General features: G+C 35.1%; 1 long non-coding RNA gene across 9 annotated transcripts in view; it reads right to left on the bottom strand.

Moving 5' to 3' along the window:
• Positions 1-4,427: 4,427 nt before the first annotated feature.
• The window catches only part of LOC105421053 (uncharacterized), a 46,446-nt gene continuing 27,724 nt past the window's right edge, over positions 4,428-23,149 (bottom strand). For 5 of the 9 annotated variants that reach the window (XR_016053841.1, XR_016053835.1, XR_016053836.1 and 2 more), the window contains one exon: positions 16,547-16,837. This is a non-coding gene — a long non-coding RNA (uncharacterized LOC105421053). Of the gene's footprint in view, positions 4,985-5,108; positions 5,261-5,502; positions 5,654-16,546; positions 16,838-17,211; positions 17,324-23,149 lie in introns of those variants that run through there. The other 4 variants (XR_016053845.1, XR_016053846.1, XR_016053848.1 and 1 more) reach the window with 4 other exon arrangements.

Here is a 23,149-nt window from a genome sequence, read left to right as displayed (position 1 = left end):
ATATCCATGAACACTTTTTTTAGGGCAAAATGGACGATCTAGACATGTGTTACAATATGTACTATTTTTAGGGCTTGAAACCGTTATTTTTTCTTACAACTATAATGTTCATGGCCGAGTGATCGATTCGAACATTTCAGATGCGAGAGTTGCAATTTTCGGCGAGTTTTGGGTGAAGCTCTTTATTTGATGGGTTGCAGCCCTATCAAAACATTTTTCATAATCAAATTTTGGGTGGAATAATAAAAAATTTTAAGGAGCTGTACTATCATATACACTATTTTTAATATAAAAATAAAATTCGGTCCACTGTTTTGTTATTTAAAGATGAACTATAAAATTAAGTAAACACCCCTCTTTGCACTACAATTACATTAACATATTATGTAAATAGTGAATGTAATTTACATAAATTACCTTACTTAAGTTACATGTTACATATGTAAGTTGCAAATGTAGTTTAGATTAAACGAAAAGCAGCATGTGAGTCAGGGGACGCATTTTCACATTTGCATCGCCGAGGTATCGAATATCCGTCTTTAAGATAGACATACCGTTGCCGTCCCTCCTAAAAGAATAAATCTAACGGTTCAAAAAATTTCTCCATAAAATTATCCTTGTAGCTTTAATTATTTTTTCTTTTTTACATATTAATTATCTCCATGTTAGGGATTGTATATATCTAAAAAATTTCGGTCCTAATTCTATCAAAAAAAAAAAAAAAAAAGAGGGGCCACATACCTAAATGTGAGTCCTAGGACTCATAGAAATCTTGTCCAAGATTATTAACTTATGTATATTTCCATGTAAGCCCCCCGCGCCCAACCCATTAATCTCACGGCCTCTGAATTCTAGCCTGGCCCGACGGGCCCTTGAAGGTGCCTGTACGTACCTAAACCATCTCTAGCAGGCCTCTGCAGCCCGTTGGGCGTCTTGTCCCACTAGCACCCCTATTGTAGGTGGGTACTTATACGAAATTTCCACAATTGAACATAGCTACATCATTAACTTACCTGATGAAACATGAGCAATCCCTTAATTTTTGAGAAAACCAAAAGGCATTTAAGTATCGTAAAATAAGACCAAGTCATTGTTTTTTTTTTTTTTTTTTTAAAGTTAAAGACCAATTCATTGTTTATTATTGCATTATTCTATATCGAAAACTTTTACAACCATATGGAAGTACAAGCTAGTGCTCCAAGATCTATAAATAATCCACACTAGGGGGACTCTCTTCTCACTCAAGCTTTTCTTATATTTCCATTAGGAATTCGTTGATTTTCTTTGCCATTAAAATGAGTTTTGAAGGATTTCTATCTCCAAACATGGCTGATATGGCTGGTAAGAGTCGCGTTGTTTGTTGTGGTCCAAGCCCTAGTTTTTATCGTACTGTCCAAGTCCTCAAACTCATTCCGCACTGGAATGAATTCCTTCAAGACTGTGAGGTCTCCGAGAGTTGGGAGAATTCTTGCTGTGTTTTTCCACATGCCTCAAGGCGAACGATCTCCGATGCGCTCGCCCCCGCCGAACCCTACAGAATCCAAAGCATAGTTCTCTGTGTGTGCTAGGGAGAGAGAGAGAGATAAGCATTTGTTGTGTTGGAGCTTTAAGCCTGCCATCTTCATGTGGTTTTGTGCTTGGATGGTTTGTGTGCCTCTACTTGTTAAGAGAAGACTTAAGAGTGATTAACTTTTTGTTTAAGAAGATTCATTTAGATTGGTTTTGACACTTTCTAACTGTTTGCTTTCCGTGTAAGTAATGAATTTGGCGTTTCTCAATACAAGAAAAATTTGAAATAGCTTTTCCTCGATATAAAAAAAGATATATGCTCCAAAAATGATTCAAATCAAGTAGATGCATACGTACATGAAAATCTTAAAAATTGAGGGCCTGGGTAATATGTTGCAAGATGTATTATAAAATGACAGTCCGGATAATATGTTGCAAGATACACTATTTTTGAGACTTGAAATCCTTTTTTTTTTCTTTGTTTCATATACATACAGCACGATGTTGAGATGATCAATTAGAGGGGTTTTCAAGTAACAGCCTTTCATGATGGATTTTTAAGGTGCACCTAAATACCACATTTTAAAGTTGTAACTTTATATGAAGTTTTTCTGATTTAGAAATGACACAAGCGCAGAAAAAGGAGGGGGTTTAAGTCGTTGAAACTTGAATGCTTGAGGGTGCAACAACCAAAATACCTCCAAAGATAGGCCACACCTAAAATTATCTCCATTGCAGCTGTGATATAGCTTAACAAAGCACTTAAATATTTATGCATGGGATGGTATGCATTAATATTGTTACCTTTGTTGGACAAATTACAAAGGCCAGAAACGCCCCAGGATGTTAAGTTTAGGTGGACGGGTTGTGTCTGTATCATTTTCCTGCACAAAGAAGGTCGATGGAAGTTTTCTCGGGACTTCAAATCCAATGGGTGGTACATATGGGACTGGCCTTGAAAAACTGAGGCATGGGCTCCAAAATATGACATGAGGGCAGGGCCGGCACTGCACTCAACCTAAGTCCCGCCCGAAGGCTTCTACAAGCCACACAAAAGGGAAAAAAACAAATAGTTGCAGCATGTTCTTATTTATTATAAACTTGCACGGCATATAATCACTAATCTCCCTCCCTCAAATGTCCTGGCAAGGGGTTTATATAGCACTCAGACCCTCGCCCACCAATACAGTAGCCATTAAGGTCCGCACTATAGTTGCTATCCATTACTTTGGTGTGGCCGTTACTGACGCACTCCCCACACCTTCAATGTGTGCTCACATGGCTCATTTAGTGGGGATTACAAGTCTTGGTTAGCTTACATCACAAGTCTTAATTGTCCATACATGCAAATTCAAACTTGCATAATCCATTACAATAGCTCATTACATATTCAGACACACCGTCTCTCACATGATTAGGACCATCACCCAATCACTTGCTTTTGGCATTTATACAATTCAAATTCAAATGCTCACACTCGACTATAATGGCTAACGTACCTATCCAGCCGCATATATGATCAGCTCCCCTCTTTCTCACAATCCATGCCCATGTCTGGTATGTTGGTTGTCTTATGATCCAACTAACCAAGCATTTACTTGAGTTGGTTTTAGTCATCTGTCTGCACCATCTTACCAATTAAACTGCTAGCTCATATGTGCATGTGCGACGCACCAACAAAGCAATAATCATGCCGCTTGGTCGGTCAAGACTAATGGATGTCAACTCCATCATATTGGTATGTATGTTGGGAAATATAGCTAACCTTGCCAAAGTAGTACAAGTCCACTAAGGATTTACACATCCTTTGTAATTTATTTTGGCACTAAGGACAACCACTAAGACTTAACACATGACAATAAGGAAAGGGGTTTAACCTAAATTACGTAGGATCATGTTATACATGGTCTACAGATATTATAGTACACAATCGCTTATTCCATAGTCACAACTAGAGACGTGACATCCCAAGAGGTATACTTTCCCAGAGCCTGCATAAGCCAATTCCAAATTAGAAAAAAACGTCGTTGTAGACCCACAAACTCAAAAACCGGTGGCGCTTTGTTGACATTATTAGAAACAAGTGGTAATTCCCATCATGGCATTTTGTTGACCTTCTTAAAAACAAGTGCTAATCGGGTGGGTTTCTCTCACATCATTTTTTAAGAGTTCCTCTCTCCTCGATCATTGTCCACTAAAGAAAAAAAATCATTTGCACACAAAAAAAAAAGAAAAAAAAAAAAAGGTAAAATGCCTATTTACTCCCTCGGGTGAAACCGAATCCAAGATCAAGACTCCAAATTTTGGGGATGTAGAAGTTCGTAACCCGATGCTGGCCCCGCCTAAAAAGGGTCCCAAGAAGGGTGGTGAAACCTAATCCAAGATCAAGACTCCAAATTTTGGGATGTAGAAGTTCGTAACCCAATGCTGACCCGCCTAAAACAAGGTCCCAAGAAAAGTGGGCTGGAAACGGTCCTAACCTTCAATCCATAGATAAACCTCAATAAAAGAAACTTGAAATCAAGATGTCTCAAAAAATTTTAAAGTGAGTTGTGTTAAAATACTAAAATTCAAATCTTCTCTTTTGAAAATAATTATCCAGTGTGCTTATGTGGTTACAAACTTTTCAGATTAGAAATATCCTTCCAAGTAAGTCATCTGCGTGAGAAAATATGTATATTGCATATGCCCCAGCAAGATGTTTCTGGGCACCCGCCTAGACGGCCGGCTCTGTATTTTTTAACATTAGATTCCACTAAAACGCAAAACTTCGGCAACTACAACATATAACATCTTATGGCACCCAACTAACCTTGTATTTCCCTTCAATGAATAATGGACTACTTCACTTAACTGGCATATTTAGATGATGTAACAAAGTTCGACTTGGAATTAATTTAAATGCATAAGGAGTTATATGCTCTTCAATTGGAGTATTGATATTACAACAGTAGTGATATTATGGTAGTTTTTCTTTCATAATATGCTATCGATTACTTGGTATCTCCTGTACACAATCACAAATAGGATAAGCAAGTACACCAATACAAAATAATTTGAACACAATTGCAATATCATGATAATGTAAGCATAATTCAAAGCTTTATGCCCCTGATGTATGACCTTAAGTGGGGTAGGCGGCTTTATTGATGGTTGCATTCACGCATTAATCGATTCCGATCGATTCTAGCAGACAACTAGTCAAGTATGACAGCCCATGATTTTCTTGATTCCCATAGATTAGCAATATATTTACGCGAATCTGACCCAAAATTATGAACCATTGCATGCCAACCTTCTTCATAATCTTCTTCTCCTATATCCTCCAAGCCACAAATTCAGTACTCCGCTCGTTGTAGGGTGACCCGACCCGAGCGGGCCTCGAATGCAATACACCTGCTTTCTATTTGGCAATTCATGTTAAATCACCTCTCCCAGAGCTGTCTTGATCAATTAGATCTCCAAGTGGATGTTTCTAATCATTAAACCAACAAAAGCTTGCAATCATAAGCTACTTTCATTAAGATAAAGCACATCATAAACCGTTGCTGAAATATTTTAACAAAATGAAAGAAATTATGATGAAACACATTACATACCCTCATAGCCCAAGAAAGTAGAAATCCACAAGCAAAGAGTCTTTTCTCAAAGAATGCAAGTACCAATCCATATTCCGAGTAGCATACAAAAAATAATCTTGCTATACGTTGTATCAATGACGCCTACATCTCCATATGCATGGGTGGAAGTGCTGCAAGGCAAAATAACATTTCATGCTCTCCATCACTAAGAAAACAAGTTTGAAATCATTGTAATTGTCTTTCACCTCCTTACATCTGCTCAAAAGCATTTCCTTGGCAGACATCTTCACAAAAATCATTTCTACAAACAAATTTATTTAGTTTAGAGATATAATGCAAATGACAAATTAACAGTGATGTTAAAAAAAGGTAATTTGACAACTCATTAATGAGGTCATCATCATATAATCACCTCATCACTAAGATCGTCATGCACCATCAACATCACTGACATCATCTCTCCCATCATCACTCTCATCAACATCACCATCTCTCTCTCGAACTCCCTTAAGCCGATCGAAGCCACCGCCTAAGACCTATAGAATGGCCCTTCAAGGAGCATCCTAGAAGATTATTGAAGCCCACAATTATTGTTTATTACTTAATGATGAAGGAAAATGTCGATGTAATGGCAGCAATACAAATTATAAATAGGGGCGAGAGTGTGCATGGGTAAACATCATGCAAAAAAACCAAAGAGATGTATACTATTGCAAAAAGTTGTAAACATAAGTGTGATCCTTCGATCCACTCTAGTACTATGTAACCCATGTTTGTTAGCTTCCTCTTCATCCTTTGCTATTTCCCCAAACACTACTTGGAAGGATTTTTCCAATCTGAAATTTTGGTAACCAGCTTAGAATAAGTAGATGATTATTTTCAAAACAAAAAAAAAATTGACTTTTCTAACACTTAGATCTTACCCTCTTAAAATTGGAGGGTTTCTATACATTTGAGATATTATTGTGAAACATTCTCAATATTTCCATAACACAAACATGCTCATAATGATGTCAATGATACTCGAGATAATTATTACATAAACTATGATCTAAATATCATATTTGATCCACACTATGCACACATTTAATTACTCATAAATCAAATCATATGTTATGCCAATGCCTTAAAAGATAATCTAGTAGATGCTAACACAAAAGCAAATACTCATTTTCAATGATCACATATTCTAAGAACGCAATGCATATCCTCATAAGAAAAAAGGTAGGAGGCCCAATGGCATGGCTAAGAGTACAGCACTTGTAAGGGCAAAATAGTGGACTAAGGTTCAAGTAACCGCTCACAACAGGCTACAATGATAATGTCTTTCTCAAATTCACGTTATATGCTTTAGACCAGTGGTTTAAAAAACAAATCGGTGCCCCGGATCGGGCACCTCAAAAACCCATCCAGATCGGTGAATCAACGATCCAGATCAGGAATCGGCTGAATCGGTCGAATTAAACCTTAAAAAAAAATCCAAAAAATTTATTAAAATTCATTATAAATATTGTTTTTTAGGAATCCAATAAAAAATGTGGGTACTACATTATTAACTTTCATTTTTTTCATCAATTTGCGAATATTGAGATGTTCTTTCCATGTATGAACTTATGTTAACCATTAAATTTACATCACAAAAAAGAAAAATCATAGAATTATTACGGATGAAGTATATCATCATACATGGACTACAATAAAAGAATGGATTAAATCGATGAAAAAATAGTAACTACAATCTTGAATTGGCGAGAAACCCTAATTCGCTAAAAAAAACCCAAATTATTACAATCTAACTAATTATAATCTAAAATTATTACAACCTAACTAACTATAATATTATATATTAAAATTGAAATTGATGGTTTACATTTTATAATTATTTTATTACATAAATAATAACAAATCCAAAAAATATCTTATAATATCATCTAATTTAAAATATATTATTGACAACTGTAAAAAAATAGTACATTACATGATTTATAATGCAAATAAATTAATAAATAAAATAAAATAATTGGTTATCAATGTAGAAATCATTAGAATGTGTACCAATTTTCGAAATAACACTTTAATTTTTCAAAAATTTAATTTTTTAGGTTTCTAGAATAAATTTAGTAGAAGAGATTTTAGTAGAGAGAGAGAAATTTCAAATGGCCTCATTATATAAACCCTATCTTTAAATTAAGAGTAATGATACTATGAAACCATCACACACCCATGTGTGTAGGACCTCAAAGGATCACCATTAAATTTAACACAAATCTCTAGAAAAGTTATTACATGGGTGTGGGACTCGACTTTTCTAAAGATCTATGCTAAATTTAATGGTGATCCTTTGGGGTATTACTTTTTATTTTTTATTTTTGATAAGAAAAATAAGAAAATGATGCTGCCAAGGTACCTTTTATTTTAATTTTTGACAAGAAAAATAAAAAGATGTATTACTTTCTTTGTTTTTTTTTTTTTTTTGACAAAAAAAGCTTTTTTTATTACTTTTTATTTTTTATTTTTTTTGACAACATTACTTTTTTCCTTTTATTTTTTTTGAAAACAAAAATAAGACACTAGATAGCGGACTAGAGGAGGGTTCGAACTTGAGACACTTAAGCTGAAATCGATAGTGATAACCAATTGCACCACATCACCGGATGGTGCTTTTCTTTATATAATAAATTTATACATTATGTTATTGTCTCAACTCTCAACGTTATATTAGTTCCACATCGAAAGACGAGGGTAACATTTCTCTCTATAAATAGCTGTGATAAAGATTCTTGGTGCACACGTAAAAGCACAAGGGCAGCCCATATGACGTTTGAGGTGAGGTGCCACGTGAAGCTGCATTTCAACAGGTTTGAGGTTGCCACGTGTGGCTGCCGTCAGGCAGCTGTGTCGTGTCCCCTCGTATATCGCTAAGAACCGGCGATTCCTCTCTAGACACGCCCAATTCCATAAGAACCGACACGAGATAATCGATTTCCATGTTGACCCGAACGATTCGGGGTCGACTCGCCGTTTTTTAAATCCTTGCTTTAGACTTTCCGTTCTCAATCTCATGCATTCTCATATGTTCTTATGTTTCCTACTTGCTTTCATACAAATTCTCATGCACATGCTCATATCTATATAATTATCGAAGCTCATGTTTACAGATACACATATGATCACAAATACGTTCATATCTATCTTCTTATATGCGCTCTCAATATTCATTCATGTGTTCAAATGCTCACAACATCAAATCTCAAGCAACACGGGTTTGCACTTCTACAAATGCTCATTAAATTATCATCATATTCTTTTACGCAGGCATTGTTTTCAAAACTCCCTTAGTCATGGACCAGTACTATGCCCATTTAAAACCAAGGTGTAGAAGTAGTGCTAGGTTTTATTTCATTCACAAACTAATTCCTTCAAATTTTCATGGATAAAATACTCAAATTTGATGGCAAGCAGGTCCCATCGTGGGCCAATTTTAGAAGTCCCAACCCCAAGATCAATTTGGGACTTAACAATGTTTAACCAAACACATTTTTGGTTTGGAATATTTAAGACAATATCTCATACAATTTGGGACTTAACAATGTTTAAGAGATTTCTCTTATATTTTAATATCATAAGTCATCTCTTAGTAAATAGTCAATTGTATTAATTATATGCATATGGTTTATCCCATAGATAATTACTATCATTGAGACTACCCACAAAATGGAGTATCCTTACATCACATGGTCATATCATAATCCATACATAAATATGCCGCCCTACATAAGGTTTCACATGCTAATTAAAACATTTGCAAGTGGCTCATGAATGTTCCACTAAAAGGCATACTAGCCTTTAAGAGAACAATAGAGGCCACCTATGTAAAAATGAATGCATATGATCACTATGGCATGAAATATATAATCAAGTGAGGAATATATGGGTTAATCTCACGCAATCAGCCATTGAAAAATCAAAAGTCTAGCATAGAGATGCCTAGTAACTTTCACAAGCGGCATTTCTTCATGTGACTCAAGTTTTTCAATGTGGCACAAAATCAAAAGCAAGAATACTTACAATGCAGCGGAAGAAATGGCTCTTAGGTTTATAAAAAAATAATAATAATCAATTTCAAATAAGAGGGCAAATACTCAATTTGGTTTTTCCATAAATCACTCTTATATAATGCCTCTTCTAAAGTTTCTCATAAGCGAAATTGATCTGAGATATAAATTTTCAAAATCAAGAGCAAGGTTCTCCTTTTGAGGATGGTTTTACTATAAGATGCTCCCACACAAACTACACCAAGGCTGTTTTTCAAAATAACTTGAATTTTGGTTTTGGAAATACAAGTTCCTTTTAAGAAATACTTTGAAGGTCTCAAACAGAACTCTATTCAAAGATCGGTGACTATGAGTTACTCCAAAAGATAATGACACATAATTACGTGTCATAGCATAATGCTAAAGAAGCCCTTTTAGGGAGACCAATGGTGATAATGTGGAGTTTTGCATGGTCAAATCCCTTATCGAAAAATAACACAAAGTAGAAATACATAAAATGGGGTAGATTCTCCTCTTTGGTTTCTTACATCCACTTGTACTCAAACATTTGAAATTAGGAGATCCTTGTTTAGAAAGAACAAGTGTTTAAAAACAATTTCCTTTTATCATTTGTTCAAAATTATCACAACTCATACTCAAGATTCATTTGGTTCGGTTGTTCCCAATTTCCAAAATAGTGAAAAGCATGCAATTTTAAGGAAACTCTTATCTCAAACATGAAACCCTTTTTCATGACCAATGAGCCTTATGTGCCATGTAATAATCCTCACATGCTACTCATAATAATTATCAAACCATGCTCACACATACAAACATGTATCATGTCTATATTTAAGCATCACAAAATATTCACAAAACGAAAATACAATCCATTATCTTGACATCTTAGAAAGCTCAAAAGTATAAAACATGAAGCTTGAACCGACATAAGGACCAGTCAATGCTAATGATCTATTCAAGATACATCTCATAAGTTCTCATTTCACAAACATAAAAAATCTATTTCACATTACTCACATAAACACATATATAATTTCTACATATGTTATTTTATTGAATTAGCCATATCCAACGGATTGGTATTTTGAATCAAAGACCATAGATCTATAATCAAAACATTTATGCATATGCCATGTGTCATCAACTCATATAAAAGTGTAAACAATGACCCAAATATCTCAATGTGGAAGTACTGCCCTTTCTCAAGTTTATAGCTTCTGTAACTAGCATATAGCATGCCAAAATAATCTATTAATTAATCATAAGATAGCATGAAGTCAGGATGCTTGCCCTTAAACAAATGAATTCTTAATATACTCAAATAATGCATTAGAGATAGGAAGAAGTCACACCTTGCAGCCTTTTTATGACTGACTCACAGTGTGCCAACCCTTTCAACATCGATCCAAGATGTCCTTTTATCCTTTTGTCTCTGATTATGAACGTACTCATGACCCAATCCATCCTAATGTGCCTTTGGTTTTGATTGGGAATACCCCCAAACACTTTTCTGGTGTACCCCAAAACTTGACCCTAAAATTAGAATCTCTGGTATCAAGCTATGTGATCAAGATTCAGTGGGGTTTTACCCATTATTCCCACTGATCAAATACACTCCAAGATGTCTCAAAAGACTTATTAACCAAAGTGCCTCAATGGAATTGCATTAGAGTGTAAGATACCCTTATCTAGCTTACTCTAGGATGTCATATACAGAGTTTTCTGGTTTTTCAGGTTGAACATCATTTGATTCTAGGGCCATAACTTCAAAAAATACTCATCATTTACTCATGAGGGTTTTTCCCACTTAAAGTCAACTAAAAATGAGTCAAGAAACACTAGGGCTCAGCAAAAAAACATGCAATCAAATGGGTCAATCCCATCATTTAGAGGGCAATCCATGGGCTGTGTAGCAGAAAATACAGGTTGACATACCTCTGATAAAATGACCATGACTTCCAAAATTTACAGAATTTTCTAATGAGACTTGGTTTTTTCATTTCCCTATAAGAACTACATATCCCCCACTAAATGTAATATATTTTGATGCCCTAAAAATATCAAGCAAAGTACAAAGTTTCTGGAATTCTGTCACGCAGAACTGGCACACTAAAAAGATTAATCAATATCCCTCAAAATATGCATGATTTCACCATGAGGTTTGCTCCACATGAAAGTATACTCATAAACATAAAAAATTCCAGAGAATAAACACATCATATGATAGAAAACCATGCTCTATAATTTAATCAAAAACAGTGAGCACCTCTGGAAATTTAACCCATATTTAAGTGCTCTTAAGTATCACATTTTCAAAGACCATGCAAAATAACTTTGGCATCCATGATCAAGTACTTATGCACTTTCTAATTCATAATTAAGACCAAATATAAGGACTAAGGGAATATCTTAGAGCTTCGGCTCTAATGCCATTTGTCGGTGTGCAAAGCCAAGTACCAAGTGACTAATTTAAAAATTTTATCATTGTCAAACAAAGAGGTTTTGAAAATACATAAATTCTTCAAATAAAATAGCAAAGGTACATAATTGGCTTCACACTTAATTTAAAATAAAAATTACGAACTCTAATTTGTCCCTTTACAATTCTCAAGCTTGAAATACAACCAAACATAAGACAATGTTCAATACTCAAGTCCTCATGTATACAACACTACCTAAAATACATACTCAACTTTCTCATCGCTTATGAATTACATCAAACACTTCGAGACGGCAAGACCAATCTCCATCTTCATCAAAAACAAAAAATTATATATGCACAACTGACTTGATCATTGTGAGTCAAATATGAATTCAATTTTGCATGGTCTATTTCATGGCATTAAAGCATAAGATATATAGGCATAAAAGCAAACGTCTCATACATGCAATACTCAATTCCCCCAAAGCACAAAACATCAAATATATGTAACTTATAGTAAATAAACTTGTAAACAGTCAATGAGAAGCTAATGGTTGAACCCTTTGTGCCCGGGTCACAAATCGGACATTTTAGGGACTTCAACTTTGCTTCATAGATGAGAGCATGGTACTCAAGGAGATCACTTCACTTTACAAAGCTCATAATCAATTTTATACCACTAGATTAACTTCAAATTGAGAGATATATGATGCGGATCAAGTATCAAAATGAGTTGAGAGAGATGCAATATAAAAGGCTTAAACAATGAGCATACTACATACTATGGAGTATAGAAGCACAATGCATTTTCTCAAAGAACAAGGCTATCACGAACTCCGTCTTTTTCAATCTCAAATGTGAGAGAAGGCTCATTAATTGATGTTTAAACTAACTTGAATGCTGAGAAAATTCAGGTAATTAAAACTATGGAAATTGATGTCTAGATCATGAGCATTTAAACTAGACAACACATAATCATACAGTTCAATTTGAACATGAAAGACTATGGAAACTAAGGATGATAAGATGGAAAAACTTCTGTAAAATGAAATTTACAGCAAGCTATTGATGGAGAAAATATGTTTTAATGGAAACTAAACTTCAACAAAGTGATTACCTTGACTAAGGAGATGATCCAAACTTCAAGAAGAAGCTATCCATGGGAGGGGATCACCAAAACTTCGATGAACAAAAGAAGTCTAAATGGACAGTCACATGGAGCTCATATGGTCCCTCTCTAAGCTCATAAAAATGACCTCTTGAGTTTAGGGTTGATTGAACCCTTTGTATTTGTATTAAATGGTAAGTTTTGAAATGATCTTAGCCCAAAGGGGGTTACATGTGAGTGGAATAAGCATGTAACACAATTAATCAAAAACGTTATGAAATCTCAATTTAAAACTATACATTAAAACATGCTACAAATAATAAAACAAACTACATTATGACAAATAGATCCCCCACGCCGTGGCACTAACGTCAACATGACGTCAGTGTTGTCTATGTGGCCTTTCAAGGCCTTAAAGCCAAAAATCTTTTGCTCAGTTGGAGTAAGAGAGTGATTGAATCTGGGTGTTTAAGTCTTTCAAAGCCTTTAAAACCAAAAGTCTTTCAAGGCCTTAAAGCCAAAAGGCCATAAATGAATCTGGGACCTAGTTTCATTTACGCCGAGTACATGAGGCAATACGTGTTTATGTTATGAGAGAGTAATCTCTCAGGGAGGTGTGAGGGTCACCTCCAAGTCGGGACTATATTAGTGAGTATGCCTCATGATTGATGTGATGGGCCCAGGCTAGGAGTACCAAACAAATACAATAGAACCCGAGTATTTTTTTAGCATTCATCCTGTGTGGAGTGGTCATGACTCAAGATTCAAGAGTCCGTACACTGACACGAGACCACACCACGGTATATACCCTTACAATCACATGGGAAACCATTCCTCTATAGTATAATCTGACTTAGAAGAAACAGTGCACATGTGCTTTGAGAGAGCCCATGTTTTAGAAAACTTATATATCCTATAGGGGTGCACCTGTAAGCTATTGATAACTGATGAAAGAAAGCTTAGTTGGGGTGACTTTGATGTGGCCAATTATGTGTCCCTACCATAGACTGTGGAACATAGGCCTCTTGGGTCACCTAGAAACAAAGTGGACCACCATTTGGGACTAGCCTAATAGAATACTCTAATACCTAATGTCAAACCTAGAGATCTCATTACCTTTGGTCCATTTAATTTAATATTGATGAGAACATGTGTTTATGCTAAAATATAATTTAGAGAATTTTTGGGAATTTTTGAAAAAAAATTGGAATTTTTGAAATGCATAAAACTCCATTTTAATTATGTTTAGCTCAATGATCATCAAGGACATCCCATGGGGATGCTACGTGGGTCCCAAGAATGTCATGTGGCACCCCGACACCCCCCTTAGGCGCTGACGTCATGCCTAGTGCATGGGGGAATGTATGTCTTTATGTCATTTGTTTTAAACTAAGATGTGTGTTGTCATGGTGTTATATTATGTTACATTTCGTTATAACTTAAATGAGTATTATGTCTAATGTTCTTTGTACTCACATGTGCCACACTCTGACATGTGTGAAGCTGTGAAAATTATTTGAGATTTATTTTTTATTAAAAATTATTATCCACATAAGATATTATGACACGTGAGAGTTTCTCATGTAGCATCACCTCATAGATTTAAGCCATGGAAAGTATAAGTGTTGGAGAATTTCTATTGGTTGTATCATAAATATTTTATTCACATGTGGGCTTTTACCAAGTACCAAAATGCACATGCCCATGTACATAAAGTAGTCTTATGATTTTATAAAAAGTAAGGGCTTTTATGAAATCTCCTTTATGGACCTATGTGTAAATAAATTATAGGGCAAGGAACAAAAGATACATGGTTTGAATTAGAGTTAAAGGAGTGATAAAGGTGATTAAATCGCATCCCCTCATCTAAGTGGTTGAATGGGGATGAGTGGCTAGTATTATGGCCTCTCAGATGTCATAGATGAGATGCACCAAGGGTTAAGATCAATTCACATCCCACCACTTTATATAAATATCTCACAAGGTTCAATTAAACCTAACTTAACAAACACATTTGTGTACAAAAGAGAGAAGGATCTACCTAGGTTTTCACTCCCCAACCCTAGGCTCTTGGTTCTGATGATAAAACTCACCACATTTCCCATACGGTGTTGATCCATCTTTGAAGATCACTTTGAGTCATTACTACCATCAATGATTCATTAAATTTGAGTTTCCTTGCCATCATTTGATGTTTTCTCTTTCAAATACTTGCTGTAAATTTGCATGCTGTAAATTTGCATTCACAGAAGAATTTGCTTCTCTTTATCATTTATTTTCATTGATCTAAGTGCTTGAATTAAATAGTGTAGTCCTTACCTTGATCATGACTTAAATTGCTTCAACCTCCTTCATCGATGTCTAGTTTTCATTAGAGTTTTTCCAAGTGAATTTTTGAGCAATTTAGGTTGATTCATTCACTAAGATCAGTAAGTTTACATTCATTTTGGAGAAACAAAATTGGGTTTGTAAACTCCCCTATTGTGTTGAGAAACGATTGGTGTTCCCTCACTCCATATTGTATAGTTTGAGTTACTACACTATGATTTGTCTAGCCATTTTCACGTCTGAACTTCTCTGAGAATACAAGTATTTTTCACACCATATCTTCAAGTTCAAATTTGGCGTTCATGGTGAGCTTTTGTGTTGAGAACAATTTTGGTGGTCCCATGGACTACATAGTGTAGTAAGCTCATAGTTCGCTTGTTTGGTGTTGGATCATTCTTATATTTTTGAAATCTGATCTAACAAATATTTCTCTCTAATTGAACCTTAATAAGTAGTTTTAAAGTGATTTTAAGCTTCCCAAGTGAATTGATCTCCTTGTGCAAATAAAACCATCCATGCTCTCATCTATGAGACAAAATTAAGTCCCCAAAAGATCAGTTAGGAATCCGGACACAAAGGGTTCAACCTTAGTTTCTCAATGATTTCTAGCATGCTTATTTTCACAATTTACAATTTAATGGTTTATGATTTTAAGGAATTGAGTATATCATATGTGGAATATGTTTGTTCTTATGACTATGTAGTCTATGCTTCAATACCATGTTCGATTGTTGGTCATAAACCATGCACGTAGAATTCACATTTGGCTCATTGTGATCAAGCACTGTGCAAATTTAATCTTGTGCTTTTGATGAAGATTGGAAAAGAAAATAAGTATGTATTTCTTAACTGATGAGAAACTTTATGTATGATGTATTGTGTTGTGAAAGTGAGTAATGGAGTATTTGAGTTTTATCTTGTAATTGGTTGTATTTTAAGTTTGGGATTTGTAAGTGACCAATTAGAGTTGTAATTTTATTTCAAAATTCAGTATGAGCCAAGCTTAGTGAATGGAATTTGTATATCATTAACTACTTATAGGAAGAATTGAAGTATTTTAAAACCTCATGGCTTCACAATAATAATAAAAAATTAACTTAAGTGATAAACTTGGTCTTATACCACCAACAAAAAACATCCGAGTAGGGCTCTAATATGATCCCTTGGTCCTTCCATTCATCCTAAAATATAATTTTGAAAGTGCACAAGTATTTGATCATGCATGTCAATGTTTAAGTGTCATAGTTTTTGAAAGTTGATATTACTAATGGCATGAGGATCATGACTGGAAATTTCCAGAACTGATCAAAGCATTTAACATACTGAAAGGACAATTAATTCTTCATATAATATGATGATCTTTTGTTATATTGGGTGTTTTTAATAAAGTTTCATGTGGAAAAGGCCCCATGACCATAAATTCCATAACAACCACGCCCCCTACCGGCCCTGTTCGGCCCAAAAAGCCAGCACTGAGCCCACAGGGCGTGGGGTCGGACATGGAGGTCGAAATGAATCCGGTATCAAACAAGCACTCAATAACTTGAAAAAAAATTCTAATAATCATCGAACCAAAAAGATTTGAGCATTCACCAGGAACTAAGATAAGCATAAGTATTCCCATAAAACCATGAACATTACAAAAGGCATCATGGCCATACCAAGACCCATACATCCTATACACAGAAACAACAAAAAATATACAACCCAGATCATTACATAATCAAAAGGGCCCAAAGCCAAAAATATATATACAAGTCTAATGTCTTGACGGGGTCGGCATCCACCCAGATAGTCTTCTGGCGCAGGTTCTCCATCAATGCTGATTAACTATCTACATGGTGAAAGTAGGGGATGAGCTTCATAGCCCAGTAAGTGGAAACTTGATGTCATGATTTCATACATATACCAGTTCATTCATGCCACATATATCATACTTCAGTTTGCAAGTCTCACCATTCATGTAAGCATTTAACACAATTGACATTATAACCATCCTAGTTCTAACTTATTAACGTTAAGTCAAGCATGGACGTAATCAAGTGTCAATCAAAACAGATATAGCATAATTCGTAATATATATATCAACTATTGATCATGACATTCAGGCATAAGGATTGATCAAAGCATTTCAGCATAAAATATAGCAAACACCTCATCATCAAGCAATCACAACAAAAGAAGTCCTACAGTAGGAGAAGTGCCTACTTGGCTAGGAGTTTACACGGTCAGGGTGCTAATCACTATGAATGGGGAAAGGCCACCCAAACATCTCCTGCCCCAATTCCGGTCCTATCATGGGGAGTAGGGGAGGTCACAACTGTCGGCACAAGCTGGTAACAAGTCAGGTCATGCAATACGCTCAAAGCATGCCAAGAAATCACATATCACATCATGGGCACCTCACTGGTGTCAATCATGGCCATGTAATATGCTCAAAGTATGCCAAGAAATCACATCTCACATCATGCACACCTCAATGGTGTCAATCATGGCCATGCAATAAGGTTAAAGCATGCCGAGAAATCACATATCACATCATGCGTACCTCACTGGTACCAACCATGGTGCAATACGCCCAAAGCATGCCAAGAAATCACATCTCACATCATGCACACCTCACTAGTGCCAATCATGACCACGCAATACGCTCAAAGCATGCCAAGAAATCACAAATAATCACAAGAGACATCACCAGATTATATTATCATGCTTATCAATTCAAGAGACATTACCATGTCAGTAGCATGTTATATATCAATGTAATAACCATCATAATGTCATATCATCATGCTTATCAATTCAAGAGACATTACCATGTCAGTAGCATGTTATATATCAATCTAATAAATATTACCGTCATATTATCATGCTTATCAATTCAAGAGGCATTACTATGCCATTAGAATGTTATATATCAATGTAATAAACATCACTATGTCATATTATCATGCTTATCAATTCAAGAGATATTACCATGTTAGTAGCATGCTATATATCAATGTAATAAATATCATTATGTCATATTATCATGCTTATCAATTCAAGAGACATTACTATATCAATAGCATGCTATATATCAATGTAATAAACATCACTATGTCAATTTCTGATTTTCCAGGATGAATGTTGTACACTTTTAATGGCATATCATTAAATTTAAAGATCATTTAAACCTACAACCAATTTCTTGATAATCTCGACTCATATCAAGACAATTTTCATATAGCAAGTAACCCCAAATATTGGTCTAAAGTTTGTTAAAGTATTTGATTTTTCCTGGTGAAATTTTTGTTTTGCACAGTAGAAAATTCAGGATGACCCCCTATTAGAAATATCATCATAACTTTCAAACCATAAGGAATTTTATTAGGAGTCCAAAACCAATTTCAAAGTGGTTTCATCTCATTTTAGTAAATTTTGGTCAATCAAAAGCTTCACCAAAAAACATGTTAAATCTCTGGATTTTCATTTCATAGATCTGGCATGCATCAGCAAATAGTTAATAGCTTTCAAATTACATAAGATATTAATAAAAGGTCTTTTCCATGAATTTTGGTGGATCAGTAGAATGTTAATGTATTTCCACATGGAAAAGATCCCTTGTTAATATCTTATGTAATTTGAAAGCAATTAACTATTTATTGATGCATGATAGATCTGTAAAATGAAAATGCTGGGATTTAACAGGTTTTTTTGTGAAGCTTTTGACAAACTAAAATTTACTAAAATGATATGAAACCACATTGAAATGTTAGATAAATTAGTCTAGTTTAAAATTGGTTTTGGATCATAATAAAATTTCTTATGATTTGAAAGTTATGGTCACTATTCAAGTAGGGGGTCACCCTGCATTTTTTGCTGCACAAAAAAGAAATTTTATCAGGGAAAATCAAGTAGTTTGACAAACTTTAGACCAATATCTGGGGTTACTTGCTATATAAAAGTTGTCTTGTTATGAGTCTAGATTATCAAAAAATTGGTTGCAGATCTAACTGATTTTTAAATTTAATGATATACCCTAAAAGGTGGGCAGTATTCATCTTGAAAAACCAGAAATTAAAACCAGAAATTGACATAGTGATGTTTATTACATCGATATATAGCATGCTACTGACATTGTAATGTCTCTTGAATTGATAAGCATGATAATATGACATAGTGATGTTTATTACATTGACATATAACATGCTACTGACATCATAATATCTCTTGAATTAATAAACATGATAATATGACAGTGATGTTTATTACATTGATATATAGCATGCTACTGACATGGTAACGTCTTTTGAATTGATAAGCATGATAATATGACATAGTGATGACTATTACATTGATAATGTCACTTGAATTAATAAGCATGATGAAATGATATCAGTGTTTTAAAATGCGGCCACAACATGCGGGATGCGCTGGCATCCGCATCCCGTTCAGGCGCATATGCGCTTTTGACAGATGTTGCCGCATATGCGCCGCATCAAGCCGCATCATGGCCGCATCAGACCGCATCTCGCTCGCATCTGTTTCCACGAAATGTTTTTTCGATTTTGCCCCTAGGGGAGGGGCAAAATGGTCTTTTTTTTCCAATGTTTAGGGAAACTGTTTGGGGGGTTACTATACCCCTTAATCGAAGATTTCCAGCCACTTTTGTGGCTTTTTTTGCATAAATCGAAGGAAAAGAAAAATTTGGTGAAAATTTTTTTTTCATCAAAATCTTCGATTTGGCGGTTGTTTGATACTTGGATGTTCATTTGATGTCTTTTATTGTTGATTTGGGGATGTTAAGGTGAATTTGTGATAAAAAATTAGGGATTTCAAAGGCCGTGAAGAAATCGAGCACTACTTCACAGAGTCGGTAACTTTTTATTCCTTCTTGTACAATAATACTATTATACTTATTTTTGGAGCAATGTCTTCTTCCCAATCTTCTAGTGACAAAGATCCGGCTTAGAAATATGCTAAACTAAAAAATCCGAAAGATAGAAATTGTGTGATATGCTTGCTCTGTGGAAATACTTATATGGGTAGTATTTTTTGACAAAAGAGCATTTAGCCGGAATTTTTGGGAATGTGAGAGCATGCCCACAAGCTACAAATGATATAAAAAAGGAGATTAGAGAATATTTGGATAGATTGAAAAAAGATAAGAAAAAAAAAAAAGAATTACTTGATGATATGCAATTATTTGATGATGATGATGATGATGATATGTCTGAAATTGCTGAGGCAAAGGGGTACTCATACTCCAACCTCAAGAGAGAGGGTTATAAATATTGGTGGTAGTGCTGAGAGAAGAACACCTCTCTATAAGGGGCCAATGGATTCTTTTTTCACCCCTAGCCCCGAAATTGTGGTTCAGGAGAGAGAAAAAAACTAAACAAACCACAATTGACAATAAATATAAGAAAGAACAAAGGAAATCGGTATGTAAGTGGATTGCAAAGTGCATTTACATGGCCGGCATTCCTTTTAATACTATAACTCTGGATAGTTTTGCATGTATGGTCCAGACAATTGGATAATATGGCCCAAGACTTATTCCTCCTTCACTACATGAGGTTAGGGAGCCCTTGTTGAAGGATGTTGTATTTGATGTGAATAAAATTTTGATTTCTCAGAGAGAAGGGTGGGAGAAATATGGGGCCACTATTATGGGTGATGGTTGGTCCAATGGGAAATCAAGGGCATTCATTAATTTTTTGGGTAACTACCCAACAGGTACTTTAGTCACATGATGGTATATACTTATCTGGCTTGATGGATGAGATTGTCGATTTTGTTGGGGAGCAAAATGTGGTACAAATTATCACTGCCAATAGTGCCAACTATGCTGCAGTTGGGCATTCTTGACTTTGAAAAGGAAGCATATGTTTTGAACACCTTGTGTAGCTTACTGTGTTAATCTTATGCTTAAGGAAATGGGTACATCTTTATTTAATGGGGTGATTTTAAGAGCTATGTTTGTTGTTGGATTTATTTACAATCACACCATAGTCCTAAGCATGATGAGGTCTTTTACAAAGAAGAGAGAATTAGTGAGACCGGGTATCATTAGATTTGCCACGTCATTTCTCACTCTTCGAAGCCTAGCCAAGCAAAAAAGTGCCTTGAGGATCATTTTTGCTTCAGAGCAATGGAGTCAAAGCAAATGGTCAAAGCATAAGGATGGGAGAAAGGCTAAAAAAAATATTTGAATATATCTTTTTGGAGTCAAATACTTATTGCATTGGAGGTGGCTCGCCCTTTAGTGAGAGTGCTTCGACTGGTTGATGGTGATGCGAAGCCCGCCATGGGCTACATACATGAGGCAATAACTTGGGCAAGAGCTGAAATAGAAGATATTTTAAAGGATGATGAAAATATGCGTAAGGCTATGCTTGAAATTATTGATAGGAGATGGGATACCCAGCTTCACAGGCACCTCCATTTAACCGGTTCTTTTCTAAACCCATCTCTTCATTACAAGCACCCATCCATTGAGTCAAATCGTGTAATAAATGGTGGGTTCTTAAATATGCTGGAGAGGTTGGTGCCAGACAAAAATATCCAGGATGAAATCCAGAGCCATGAATTGATTAAGTTCAAGTTAGCCTTGGGAAACTTTGGGAGAGATATTGCCACTCGAAATAAGGACACTACAGATCCAGGTAAAGGCCAAAAGCCCAAAAATAATCTTACTTGTCTCTTACTTAATGTATAGTTTATTGTTTATTTTATACCCTTAATTTTTAACTATATTCTAAATTATAAAATATTATACAGCTGCATGGTGGGCATTATATGGAAGCGAGACACCAAATCTACCACGTCTTGCTATTCGAGTGTTGAATCTCACATGTAGCTCATCTGGTTGTGAGAGCAATTGGAGTGCATTTGAGCATGTAAGTCCTTTACTCCTCATTCCTTAATCTTTATTTCTTGAATTTCAATTTTCTAATCTAAAATCTAATTTATCTTATTTCAAATTTCTACCACAGCTCCATATAAAAAAAAGAAATAAGTTGGAAGCAAAAAAAGTTGAATGATTTGGTTTATGTGCGGTATAACGAGCGGCTTAGGGAGAGGTATGAAAATCGCACGAAGCTCAGCCCTATTCAATTATATGAAGCTGATGGTGATTCCGTAAGTAAGTGGACCGTGGATCCAAGACGAGCGTGTGTTTGAGGGTGAGGATCTTATATGGCTTGATGTCGAGCTAGCAACAGGGGTTAATGAAGAAGATCGACCTAACACTAGAGCACAAAGGAGTAGAGGAGCTGCTGGGTCTAGTCGCACTCGCACATTAGCTTCAGAGGTCGAGGAGGAAGCTGACTTAGAAGAGACTGATGAAGAAGAATACATGGAGGCCGTCGAGGATAATATTGATGATGCGCATGATGACTCTCAAGATGACTTGTCTGATTGATATTTGAAAAAAATGAAGTTCAAATTTCAAAATTGACTCTCAAAATGGATGATTGTATTAAGTTATTAACTATTAACTCTTCTTGAACTTGACTTTTGGCTTGTATTTTGTAATATCACTATTTTGTGCTTATGGTTGTATTTATGGTTGTTGATGGTTGTGCTTATGGTGCAAATTTGTGCTTATGGTTGTTGATTGTTGAATGCTTTACGAAGCTGATTTCAAGTTTCTAGATTCTATCAGGGGATAGTGGATAACTGGATACAGAATCTCCGACAGCTAATAGTTTTGAAGTTAATCATTAAACTAAAATACCTACTATCACATATATCACCTTCATATTTTTTTCTATACATTAACCTATTTTTTTTATTTTTTAGAATTTTTTTACATTTATTGACCGCATCATCGCGATGCACCCGCATCAGGGCCGCATCGCCGCATCGGCCCCCCATCACATCAAGGCCGCATCCCGCATTTTAAAACACTGAATGATATAGTGATGTGTATTATATTGATAGGTAGCATACTATTATGATGATAATGTCTCTAGGATTGATAAGCATCATAATAGACATAGTGATGTTTATTACATTGATATATAGCTTTATTGATATGGTAATGTCTCTTGAATTGATAAGTGTAATAATATGACATAGTAATATTTATTATATTGATATATAGCATGCTACTGATAAATGCCTCTTGATTTGATAAGCATGGTCATATGACATAGTC

The sequence above is a fragment of the Amborella trichopoda genome, chromosome 4 (assembly GCF_054954075.1).
Source record: "Amborella trichopoda isolate Santa Cruz 75 chromosome 4, AtrichopodaSantaCruz75HAP2 v2.0, whole genome shotgun sequence".
Taxonomy (NCBI): Eukaryota; Viridiplantae; Streptophyta; class Magnoliopsida; order Amborellales; family Amborellaceae; genus Amborella; species Amborella trichopoda.
This window is presented reverse-complemented; position numbering and strand designations above follow the sequence as displayed.